This window comes from Lepidochelys kempii, chromosome 3, assembly GCF_965140265.1.
Source record: "Lepidochelys kempii isolate rLepKem1 chromosome 3, rLepKem1.hap2, whole genome shotgun sequence".
NCBI classification, from domain to species: Eukaryota; Metazoa; Chordata; order Testudines; family Cheloniidae; genus Lepidochelys; species Lepidochelys kempii.
The window spans coordinates 178,109,541-178,122,123 of NC_133258.1; the positions used below are offsets into that span (position 1 = coordinate 178,109,541).

The 12,583-nt window shown below is 46.4% G+C and overlaps 1 long non-coding RNA gene across 1 annotated transcript in view; it reads left to right on the forward strand.

Annotated features, from left to right (window-relative positions):
* The window catches only part of LOC140909572 (uncharacterized), an 86,683-nt gene that overhangs the window by 39,541 nt on the left and 34,559 nt on the right, over positions 1–12,583 (forward strand). Inside the window, exon 2 of the long non-coding RNA XR_012158273.1 lies at positions 7,808–7,889. This is a non-coding gene — a long non-coding RNA (uncharacterized lncRNA). The remainder of the gene's footprint in view (positions 1–7,807; positions 7,890–12,583) is intronic.

Genomic DNA, 12,583 nt, shown 5'->3' on the forward strand with positions numbered 1-12,583 from the left:
ACTATGAAATTAGGTCTAATTTCTAGAATTTGGTTTTGTAGAAAGCGTTTTAATACAGTCAATTGTGTGTGTGTCCCCACACAAATGCTCTAAGTGCATTTAGTCGGCGGAGTGCGTCCACAGTACTGAGGCAACCGTTGACTTCCGGAGCGTTGCACTGTGGGTAGCTATCCCACAGTTCCTGCAGTCTCTGGGTAGAAATCCCAATGCCTGATGGGGCAAAAACATTGTCATGGGTGGTTCTGGGTACATATAGTCAGGCCCCCCTTCCTTCCCTCCGTGAAAGCAATGTCAGACAATCGTTTCGAGCCTTTTTTCCTGGGTTACCCAAGCAGATGCCATACCATGGCAAGCATGGAGCCCGCTCAGCTCACCATATGTCTCCTGGGTGTTGGCAGATGCGGTACTGAATTGCCACACAGCAGCCGCTCATTGCCTTTTGACAGCAGCCGCTGCAGTATGACTGGTAGCCATCGTCGACGTACTCCAGGGTGCTCTTTTAACTGACCTTGGTGAGGTCAGGGGCACCCGTGCAGCTCACCGCAGTAGTTATGACCATTGTAAACACCTCGCACATTATCGTGCAGTTTATGCAGAACTGTTAGGGGGCTTATTCCTTCACGCGCTTACTTCCCTGGTCCTTCTCGCATGAACAGAGAGCAACAATACCCGAAGTCCAAAAGTGCAAACAATTCGATGTTTATTGGGGTGAACTTCCAGCAAGCATGATTCCAGTTTCCTTCCTTAGTGTCCCCTTTCCCAGCTCTGACACCACAAAGCCTTACCTGTGTCCCTGTTCCCATTCCCCCCCCATAGCAAAACATGATTCCAATTTCCCCACCCCCATTCTCTGTTCCCATTCCCCCCCCCTTACTTCCTGATTGACTGCAGACTATATAGTAAAACTTGAGTTCTGCTTAGCTATACCTTAACCTATCATTTTACTGAAATTTAACTAACCAATCCTAACATATTGTAACATGATTATTTAACCAATTATATCCCACCACCTTAATTAGTTTACACCCAGCAAAATTAATTATACAGCAGACAGAAACAATCACAGAACCAGACAGAGATTATACAGACAAACAATAGGGAAATGGGGACTACAGTGATAGAACAACACAGAAATGAGGATTTCACATCCCAGCTATTGATAAGTGAGTTCTTGCCAGACAGGATGCTATTAAACTAAGTTTCCTTTTACATCTTCCAGGCACTTCCCTTTGACTGGAGGTGATAGGCATTATCAGGACAGGATTGTATTCCTAACAGCCCAATAGCACCTTATTTCAATGAGACTAGTTTGGAATGTGAGGATGTGACCGTTCGCTTCTCAGCTTATGGCTGCCTCTGCTGCTTAGCCAAAGGCCTTAGCCTAAGAACAGGCCCTCAGACTGTCACAGTAAGAGAAGGCCCTTACATTGGCAGACAGTGATTTTAATTCTTTCTTTTATACCTCTATAACTAGCTAAGTGATAAGAATACACCTAAATTCTTAGAGTATAGGCCTTTACAGACAGACCTGAATATCTATATCCTAACAAGAACCAGCACCTGAGAAACCATGTGAGGAGGCAATGGCAGCGCGGTGATGAGGACATGAACACAGATTTCTCTAAAACTGCGGTCCGCAGCAATTTGGAGATCATGGTGTTAATGGGGCAGGCTCATGCCGTGAAATGCTGATTTTGGGCCCAGGAAACAAGCACAGAGTAGTGGGACCACAAAGAGTTGCAGGTTTGGGATGAGTCCCAGTGGATGAGAAACTTTCACATGCATAAGGGCACTTTTATGGAACTTTGTGACTTGCTTTCCCCTGCCCTGAAGCTAAGAATACCAAGATGAGAGCAGCCCTCACAGTTCACAAGCGAGTGGCAATAGCCCTGTGGAAGCTTGCAATGCCAGACAGCTACCAGTCAGTCAGGAATCAATTTGGAGTGGGCAAATCTATTGTGGGGGTTGCTGTGATGCAAGTAGCCAACTCAATCATTGAGCTGCTGCTATCAAAGGTAGTGACTCTGCGAAATGTGCAGGTCATACTAGGTGGCTTTGCTGCAATGGGATTCCCTAACTGAGGTCAAGCTATAGATGGAACGCATATCCCTATCTAGGGACCGGACCACCAGGGGTACTTTTCAATGGTGCCGCAAGCACTGGTGGATCACAAGGGACGTTTCACCAACGCCAATGTGGGATGGCCGGGAAAGGTTCATGACGCTCGCATCTTCAGGAACTCTGGTCTGTTTAAACAGCTTCAGGAAGGGATTTACTTCCCAGAGCAGAAAATAACTGTTGGATGTTGAAATGCCTATAGTTATCGTTGGGGACCCAGCCTACCCCTTAATGCCCTGGCTCAGGAAGCCATACACAGGCACCCTGGACAGTAGTCAGGAGCTGTTCAACTATAGGCTGAGCAAGTGCAGAATGGTGGTAGAATGTGCACTTGGACGTTTAAAGGGTCGTTGGCGCAGTTCACTGACTCGGTCAGACCTCAGCGAAACCAATATTCCCATTGCTATTTCTGCTTGCTCCACAGTCTCTGTGAGAGTAAGGGGGAGACATTTATGGTGGAAGGTTGATGCAAATCGCCTGGCCGCTGAATACGCAGCCAGACACCAGGGCGGTTAGCAGAGCACAGCAGGGCAGTCTGCGCATCAGAGAAGCTTTGAAAATCAGTTTCATGACTGGCCAGGGTACTGTGCGACACTTCTGTTTGTTTCTCCTTGATGAAAACCCACCCCTTTGGTTGCTTCTAAATTCCCTGTAAGCCACCCACCCCCGCCCCTTTGATCACAGCTTGCTTGCAAAGGAAATAAAGTCACTATCATTTAAAAAACATGTATTCTATTATAATATAATTGATTATAAAAATAGGGAGACAACTCACAAGGTAGCCCAGGTGGGGTGTGGGAGGAGGGTAGGAGGGAAGGAAAAGGCCACTTCAAAACTTCTGGAATGACAGCCTTCTGTTGCTTGGGCTGTCCACTGGGATGGAGTGGTTGGGTGTCCGGAGCCTCCCCAGCCCCGCGTTCTTGGGAGTCTGGTTGAGGAGGCTATGGAACTTGGGAAGGAGGGAGGGCTGTTAAACAGCGGCTGCAGTGGCAGTCTGTGATCCTGCTGCCGTTCATGAACCTCCACCAGATGCCGGAGCATGTCCGTTTGATCCCACGGTAGCCCCAGCTTTGCCTCATGCCTCCTCTGATCTTCGTGCCACCACCTCTCCTCACGTTCGTCAGCCACTTTCCTATACTCTGCTATTGTGTCCCTCCTCACATCCTGCTGAGCTCTGTCAGTACAGAACGACGGCATGAGTTCAGAGAACATTTCATTGCGCGTGCGTTTTTTTCGCCACCTTATCTGAGATAGCCTTTGGGATGGAGGAGGGAGGCTTGAAACATTTGCAGCTGCAGGAGGGAAAAAAGGGAATGAAGTATTTAAAAAGATACATTTTACAGAACAATGGCTATACTCTTTCATGGTGAACAACACTATTAACATTACACAGTACATGTGATTTTGGTACAAGGTCACATTTTGCATCTTATATTGAGTGCCTGCAGCTTTGGTGTTAGAGATCACACGCGTAGTGCTGGGCAACAGCATTCGGCTTGCAGGTGGCCATGGTAAGCCATAGTCTTTTGGCTTCTGCAACCTTCATAACTGCAGCGCCCTCCTCTCCCTTACCAAGCAAAGCACATTGAGTTGGCCATTTAGTGCTGCAGTTTTCGTGTTAACATGCAGCAGCAGAAACCAAACTAACCCCCCCTCCAATTCTCTGGGATGATTGCTTTACCCCTCCCCGCACCGCGTGGCTGGTATCAGGGAAGATCCCTGTTAGCCAAACGTGAACAGCTCAGCTCCAATGCCTCCCCACCCCCCCACCGCGTGGCTAACTCCGGGGAGGATTTCTTTTCAGGCACAGGCAAACAGCTAAGTAGGAACACCCACCTCTGAATGTCCCCTTAATTAAATTCCCCTATTTCAACCAGGTTACCATGAACAATATCAATTTCCTGAGGATAACACAGAGAAATAAAGACCGGATGTTGCTTGAATACCAGCAAACACTGGGACCATACGCTGCCCGGCTTTGTCATGGAATGATACCAGACTATTTGCTACTAGCATGGCATAGTAAAGTGTGCACCATGGAGGACGGAATAAGGCTGCCCTTCCCAGAAACCTTCTGCAAAGGCTTTTAGAGTACCTCCAAGAGAGCTTCATGGAGATGTCCCTGGAGGATTTCTGCTCCATCCTCAGACACGTTAACAGACTTTTCCAGTAGTTTTTACTGGCCACGAGTGCATCCCAAGTCCTCAGGGCTACTTAATCATTAAAAAATGCTTGCTTTTATAAAGTGTGTTATATTTTAAAAGGTACACTCACCAGAGGTCCCTTCTCCGGCTTGGTTGGGAGGGTATTTCAGTCAGGGTGAGAAAAAGATCCTGGCCGTCAGGTAGAACTGTGTGCTGTGTGCTCTCCTCAAGCTCGTCCTCCTCCTCTTCCCCATCTGCAAAATCCTCAGGCATGGCAGAGGATACCCCCATCATCGGCGTCCACAGGCAGGGGTGGGGTAGTGGTGGCGGCCCCGCCCTAGAATTGCATGCAGCTCAGCGTAGAAGTGGCATGTCTGAGGCTCTGTCCCGGAGTGTCCGTTTGATTCTTTGGTTTTCTGGTACACTTGTTTGAGCTCCTTAAGTTTCACACAGCACTGTGTTGCGTCCCTGCTGTAGCCTCTGTCCCTCATGGCCTCGGAGATTTTTTAAAATGTTTTGGCATTCCGTCTTTTGGAACGTAGTTCCGATAGCATATATTCCTCTCCCCATACAGCGATCAGATCCAGTACCTCCCATTCGATCCATGCTGGAGCTCTTTTTCAATTCTGGGACTGCATGGTCACCTGTGCTCATGAGCTTGCCTGGCCAAACAGGAAATGAGATTCAAAAGTTCCCAGGGCTTTTCCTGTACACGTGGCCAGTGCATCCAAGTTCAGAGTGCTGTCTAGAGCTGTCACAACGGTGCACTGTGGGATAGCTCCTGGAGGCCAAATACCTTTGAATTGCATCGACACTAACCCTAATTTGAAATGGCAATGTTGATTTCAGCGCTAATCCCCTTGTTGGGGAGGAGTACAGAAATTGGTTTTAAGACCCCTTTATGTCGAAAAAAACCGGCTTAGTTGTGTGGACGGGTGCAGAGTTAATTCGACATAACGCTGCTACATCCGATAAACTCATAGTGTAGATCAGGCCTAAGAGGCAGCCATCTATTCACATGAAATAAAGGAAATCTTTTTATAGAGAAGGACTTTAAACAGGTAAGTTCTTCCAGTTCTTTCCTCTGCCAAATGCCATGCATGCACTAAATATTTGGCATGTGTGATGGGCTTATTATCTGCTGACATCATCTGCCTGCTTAACCAAATAGGCATCCAATTAATTAATGCTCAAAATACCCAATCCGAGTCAGAGCAGATTAATAAATCTCTGTCCAAAGCTGCTTCATATAAGGTGGCTAACACAGCAACAACTTCTGCCGCTTAAGCAGAGCTTTGCATTACAGTCCCTTGGAGCGTTCTTCCCGTTCTTATTTGGAGAGAGGCATACCCTGCCCATGGTCTGCCTTCATGGAAGTTGTAGCTCCCATCACCACCCAGATATCCCTGTTGAGTTTTTTAGCAGCTTTATAGGCGGTCTTTGATAAGAAAGATGACTTGCTCTCATTTGTGTCTTCTGATGGAAGAGGACACTTGTGGTCTTCTTCAGATGTAAACAGGGAGTACAGAATTGTGGATGAGGACTGAGCTTTCTCCACTTGGACATCTTTATTGAGCAGGCTCAGAGGCCAGTTCGCCAGCTGTGGGTTTGATACCCTTCCTCCATTTATTCTTCTAGACAGGACATAGCTGACTGGAGTATGTAGTGTTCTCAGGACTATGGGAGACATCCCGACTAGATATTCCCAGTGATTAATTGACCAGACTAGAGCTAAAACCTCTCGTTCACACGGAGAGAACCTTTTTTCCACCTCACTCAAAGTTTTAGAGCCAAAGATGACTAGTCTAAGTCCTGTGCCACTGTCCGGCATTAGGACTGCACTGAGTCCATTCTTTGTTTTCGCAGTTTGCAGGATAAAGTGTTTCCCTGGTTGCGAGTACTCAAGTGTTGGTGCTTGCATAAGGGCTTGCTTTAATTTACAAAATGCCCTTTTCTCTGCGTCAGTCCAAGTCCACTCTGTCCTTTTCTTCAACAGATTATAGATGGGGTTTTCCCGGTTCAGAATAAACCTCTATAAAGTCGCGAGAAATTAATTTCTCATTCAGCCCGATAAATGAATGTAGCGCAGTAATGTCCTGGGAGGGCAGGTAGCTTGCTGATCAACTCAACCCTTCCATCATCTGCACGACGGTCTTGAATGGCTAGCTCCATTCATAAATAGGTTACCTTCTGCTGGAGCATCTGTGCCTTGGTGGGCCTGATTAGGAATCCTGTCTCCTGGATCCTTTTCAGGATAACCTCTAAGATTTCCAGATTTTCCTTTCTTGTAGGTGTTGCACTAAGGATATTGTCCAAGTAGCTTATTATTTTGTCTTTACCTTCCAGATGTTCCCACATTTTTGCTATGTTTTTGTGGCAAAGTGAGGGTGAGTTATGGTGTCTTTGTGGGACATGGGTGAATGATAGCTACCTGTTGCCATAAGTGAACACAAACTTATATCAGCTGCCAGGATGGAGTGGGATGGTAAAGAAGGCATTACTGAGATCAAGAATGGTGAACCACTTGGCACCTGCCACAATGGCCACCATTATCTCTTGGAATTTGGCAACTACAGGAGTCATCCTGCATGTTACTCAGTTGAGCTCCTTATAGTCTACCATTAACCGCCAGTTAACTTTATCGGCTTTTAACACAGGCCATATGGGGGTATTACATACACTTTCCAATTCTACAAGTACCCCTTGACCTAGGAGGGATTGGATGGTGAGTCTAATGCCTTCCTCTGCCTCTCGGGAGTACTTGTATTGTTTCTGTGGTCGAGGGTCTGGACCGACCACCACAACTTCTGAGCTGATTTTTCGCACATTGGAATTTGTCCTTTGCAAAGGCCCCTGAGTATTTGATGGCAATGTGATGACAACTGGCTCCCACTCAGGGATGGTTAGCCTTGCAGGTGCCTTCAGGGCAGCAACTCGGTGTGAGGCAGGTATTACAGTTCCTGTGTCATCCTCCTGTGTCATAGGCTTGTGTTAGCACTTTATTGGGCAGGTCAGCGATGACATTCAGCTTTTTAAAATGTTGATATCCAAAAAGCATGTCCATCAAGTGCTTGTACCCCAAAAGATGTTCTTGTGATCAGGCTTCCCACAGTACACTGGATCAGCTGAAGAAATGGTACAGCACTCTCGCTGCCATTATATCCCTCCAATATCTTCATTTCTTGAATCGGAAAACTCATGATTTCTGGAGCTGCTCTAGAACAAATCAATGAGAGTGTAGCACCCCACCCCTTTAGGTAGCTTCTTTACCCCACTGGTATCTATCATCCAGGCTTACTTTGAAATTAAAAAAAAGGAAAGGATGATAAGGGTGTAAACAAGTAAGGGGTTTATTAAGAAGGGAAGCAAGGTAAACAGAATAAAATAGCTTGGTGGTTTATTCCTGATGGGCCTAAAGCCCAGATCCCACAACCCCCTTTACAAAACTATGGGCATACAAACAACAAGAGTCAACATTACTATTCCAAAGGACAGGACCCAGGTTGTATGATATGCCGTTTTAAGATTTGCTTCTGTCTCTCCAGATCCGGACCTTCTATTGTGATGCCACTTGAAGTGGAACCACAGGAGGAACTCGGATCCTTTGGGAAGATGGAGCTGAACCAGGTAAGATACAGATGATGGTGATCTCCTGCTTTCCTTGGCCTTGATGGTCCTCTTGCCTCTCGCAGACTGCGCAAACCGAACGAACACGGGCTGCCTCTAGGATGGACAGCTCTGAGGGGAGGGTGACTTCCCCTTAAATAGCCTGGCTATCTCCGGGCAGATCAGCCTAAGATCAGGTGATCTTTTCCTGCCTTTGAGGGTTACCAGGTAAGTTAAGCGAACATGGCAACCAATTAGAAAAATAATACTACAGAAAGGGCACCAAACTAATTGGAGGAGAAGGAGACAAACATGGAGGGAAAACAACAAAGATGGCTAAACCCCCCAACAACCCCTTCTCCCCCTTCCTGAATTTGCAGCCCTTTCCCCATTTTAGGGAATGATTTAGCTTTAGTCAGTGGTAGTGAGGTGGAGGATCCTGGGAGAGATCTGGGAGTTTCAAGCAGTTGGAAGAGTCAGTTAACTAGTTCAGGGTGTGAGCTGAAACTTCTCTGGTAGTAAAATCATTGTGTTGTTAACCCAACTGTTGGAGTGAGTTGCCATCAATATGGTAACGTGCCAATGATGATGTTTGTAGAGTGTAAAACATTACTGCACCCACAGACATCTTAGACTCCATTTCTGTAGAAGGTCCCTTTTCTAGATAGTAAAAGTATCTCACACATTTGAATCCAGAGCTATTGCAATTTATTTTTAAAGTGAATACAGGTGTTGGTGAACAGTGTGTGTCAAACTGGCAGCACTAGAGCCTGGAGTACTCTGCCACACCATGACTACTGAAAAGGCTATGGTAGAAGCTTGCAATAACCGTTGTCCTGTTAATATGTATATTCTGTTCTGCAGGGATGATAGCAAGGATTTTATCGTTGTCCTCACTATTGAAACTGCTTCACAGGAAATCAATTGCTAAATGTTTTTGTGTGTGTCCATGTGACAGGTTTCAATCGGTCCACCGAGCCCCTAGGGGGCGATGGAGAGCTACCACAGACAGGCCTTAGTCACACCTTTCGGGCGCTGGGTTATTAGCGGAAAAGGTGTGCCCGCCGGAGTCCGCGGCGCGCCCCTCAAGCCCCCCGGGGGGGGTGGGGGCGCCGGCACGAGGCCGCGGCGCATGGTTCTGCTACCCAAGGCAGGTTGGCTGGGGTAGGGGAACGCAGGCCCACCCAACTCCACTGCGTTCCAGCCCAGGGCCCTGACAGTGGCGGGAGGTGAAGGTCCCGCCGCTGGGTCAGCGGGAGGCCATCCGCTCCCCGCTGACCAAATACACCCACTACACTGTGCAGTTCTGCCCCTGGGCTACTTCCTACCCGGTCTCTCAAGCGGGCCTCTCCGGTCCCTCCAGCTCATCCAGGTATTCAGCTGCTGGCAGCTCCAGCTCCACCTCTCTGTCGGGCTCACGCTGGCCCGGGTTACAGCCTGGCCCCCCCAGGTCCTCCGGGTACTCAGCGGCTGGCAGTCCTGGTCACCACAGGCCTTCCCCCCGGTCAGGTTCCTCCTGGCCCAGGGCCTCCCCTGGGTCGGCAGCAGTGTTTGGAGGGAGCAGCCTGTGTCTGTCTCCCTCCCTGGTGCTCTCCTCACTGGGCAAAGGGCCCCGCCCTTTGTACTTCCTGCCCCAGCCCTCCCTTCCCGGGGATTGGTGTAAACTTGGTCTAGCCCCGCCCACTCAGGCTGAGAGGGTGGCTCATTACCCTCTGGTTCAGAGGGAAGCCACCCTGGCTCCCCACAGTCCACTATATGTCCACTAGAAATTGAACTGAGTTAATCTTTCAGTTAGTAATAACTTTCAATTATTAGCAACTGTTTTGGAGTCAAATAAGCAACCTAAAGCAAAACAGTTCCTACTATATTCTATTACCAGAGCAGTGGCTTTCTTGCATGGCAGCACAAATTCTTTAACTTCCCACTTAAAGGGGAAAAAAGGGTATTACTCACCTACTGCTTATTCTCAGGAAATACAACTGGGAGCTTCACTTTAAGGTGCCTCTCCCCAACTTCGGGAAATCAAATCACTTATTAGTTTTCATGGTGATGGGGTACGGGGGGAGGGAAGCATAACACTTGATGCTCTGAAGGGGTGAAAAAGCAGAGCACCTGAAGTGGTGCATTTTCCATGGCTGGGGATGGTTGATACCCACAAACATCTAATGGGGGACTTTCCAAATGCTTCACTGCACAGAGTCCCAGGACAAGCCTGTGATCATGTTTAAAGCTTTTTAATACGGAGTCACTACCTTACTCATTAGCAGTCCCCTGAGCTAGCCACTCCCTCATTACAAGATCAACAGTAGTGCCCATACCATTCAAATATTTAACTGTCTCCTCAGTTAGACAAGGACATCTTTAAAGGTACCTGAAATAAAACTGAGCAACTTCATACATTTCCATTAACGTAGACATGCAATTTCCTTCAAGATAGCCATCTGATGTAGTCTAAAATTTACACTCCAAATGTCACCATGCATTGCCCTTCATTTGAAATCACTACAAAATATTCTTCTCCATTGACATTTTATTCTCTTGCTGCTTTTGCACAAATCAAGTCAAGTTACAATTTTTCTCCAAATGTCAAGAGTCCTCTTACAGAAAGTCCTCTTCTGCTTTGAGGTTCTTGTCCAACTAATTACAGAGCTCTTGTCAGCATTAGGCACTTATGCCTTCAGCATTGTGCAGGCATTCTCAATGGTCAACTTTTCCTGACATGCTTCATACAAAATTAGAGATGGGTCAGAACTGATCTCAAATCCAGCCCCCTTTGCTGGGGACAAAGTTCAGATTTGAAGCCCCAGATATGGAATTTCTCCAGTGTGTTTGGTTTTCTGTGAGATTTGGCATTTGGGAGGAGCTTATTTTTATTTTTCAGAGCTCGTGCTGGGGATAAGCTAAATAGGCAGCTGCCTAATTTTTATTGCTGGTTCCTACCCATATGCCATTCCTGACTCCATCCCAGATAGGATATTTTAAAAGGTGCTTCTTTGCACCACCACCAGAGCTGGGAGCTATCACTCCTGCGTGTCTCTCCCTGGGACAGCTTCAGTGGGGGACACAATCTGGCTCATTAGGAGCATGTCCCTCTGCCACCAGGTTGTAGTGACTTGAGGTGTAGATTTGTCTCTAATGCCTACCCTGATTGTGTTCTAGTTTGGATGCAGCTGAAATCTTGTGGACTGAAATCCCTAGTGTGGCCATTCTCACAGTACCAGAAATCTCAGAGGATCAGCTGGGCAGACTTTAACATAGTCAGATGTGACTCATAGCCCTGCATTAACCTCAGACCCACACATCAACCTCATCCATGATCTGAACTCTGCCTCCTCAGTGCATCTCTACACAAAATAGTAGCAATTGTTTCTCCTGTGCTTTGAGAGAGTCCAGGTCTCCTTGTTCTTCAGCAGGATTTTTGGTAGGCACCCCTAGTGACAGCAACACTTTGGCCTCCTTCAGTTTGTAAGTAAATTCTATTTACTCTGTTTTCTAAAGCAACATTCTTTATATATTGGTTACAGGTGTGGGCTGAAATTACTAAATAATGCACATTAAGTGACAGTAAAGGAATGATAGCCATCAAGTCTCTGTTGGATTTGATATGTTGTATGTTTTAAAATGTATTTGAATGTTGTTCTCTGCCAGATAAACACTTGATGTCATTGGACTCGATTGACTGCAGTTGAGAGCAGAACTTGGGCCATTGTTTGGAAAATGGCAGTCTCCTCCCCCTCTGCAAAGTGAAGTTAGTGCTCATGAATGTTAAGACTCACATCTCTGGAGCCCAAAGTCCTCTGTATAATCACAGGATTAATTCAGCATGGACAGTGGAAATGCAAGTTTCCCCACCTTATACTGCCAATAATAATAATTTTACATATCTGTAGTACTTTTAACCCCAAGCAATCTTAAAACACTGTGCAAATTTTATATTACCAGCAGTAGCTTTACCCGCCAGTGAAATCCAGCTGTCTCTGGAGAGTATTGTGGCAACCAGATTAACATCTCACAGGAACACTCCATAGCAGTTTAGAATGGAAAATTAAGGATAGCCTACCCAATTTAAATTGGGAAAATTTACTATCCCTTTTGTAAATATAAAAAAATTGCATAGGACAACCTGTACAATCCTGACTTTGGCATTTTCTAACCTTACAGTGCTTAACCATACAACTTTGACATTTTTCTCTTACTGTAACTTTTTGAATGGACTTTCCTAGCTTGTTTGTTGTGGTGTGTTTTTTTGTTTTGTTTTTATTTTATTTTTATTAAAGGGAAAAATATCCATGTCTGAGGCTTCAAAGCTTTGTATCCTTGCAAATCAGTGTTTGAAGTTAATATTCTGGAACTATTTGGCTAAACACCATCTGATCCCAGCTACTTTTGAGTGAGGTGTTGATCAGAATTTCTCACCTATAAACACCCAGTGAATTATCAGTAAATTACCTTGTATTAGTTAAACTTATGTTAGGACTGTCATAATTAAGGGACAGTCATAGGCTGAGGGCTTCTCTAGCTGGGGTGCCATGCACTGTCTGCTGCTCGCTAGAAGTTCCCTAGTGTGCACTGACCTCCCATTGCAAAGCAGAGTAGATCAAAGTGCATTAGGAGCTTTTAGTGTGTGGCAGCAGGGTTAGGGTGACCATACGTCCCGTTTTGGCCAGGACCATACCTTTTTTAAGCCCTGTCCCAGCCGTCCCAACTTTTTTGAC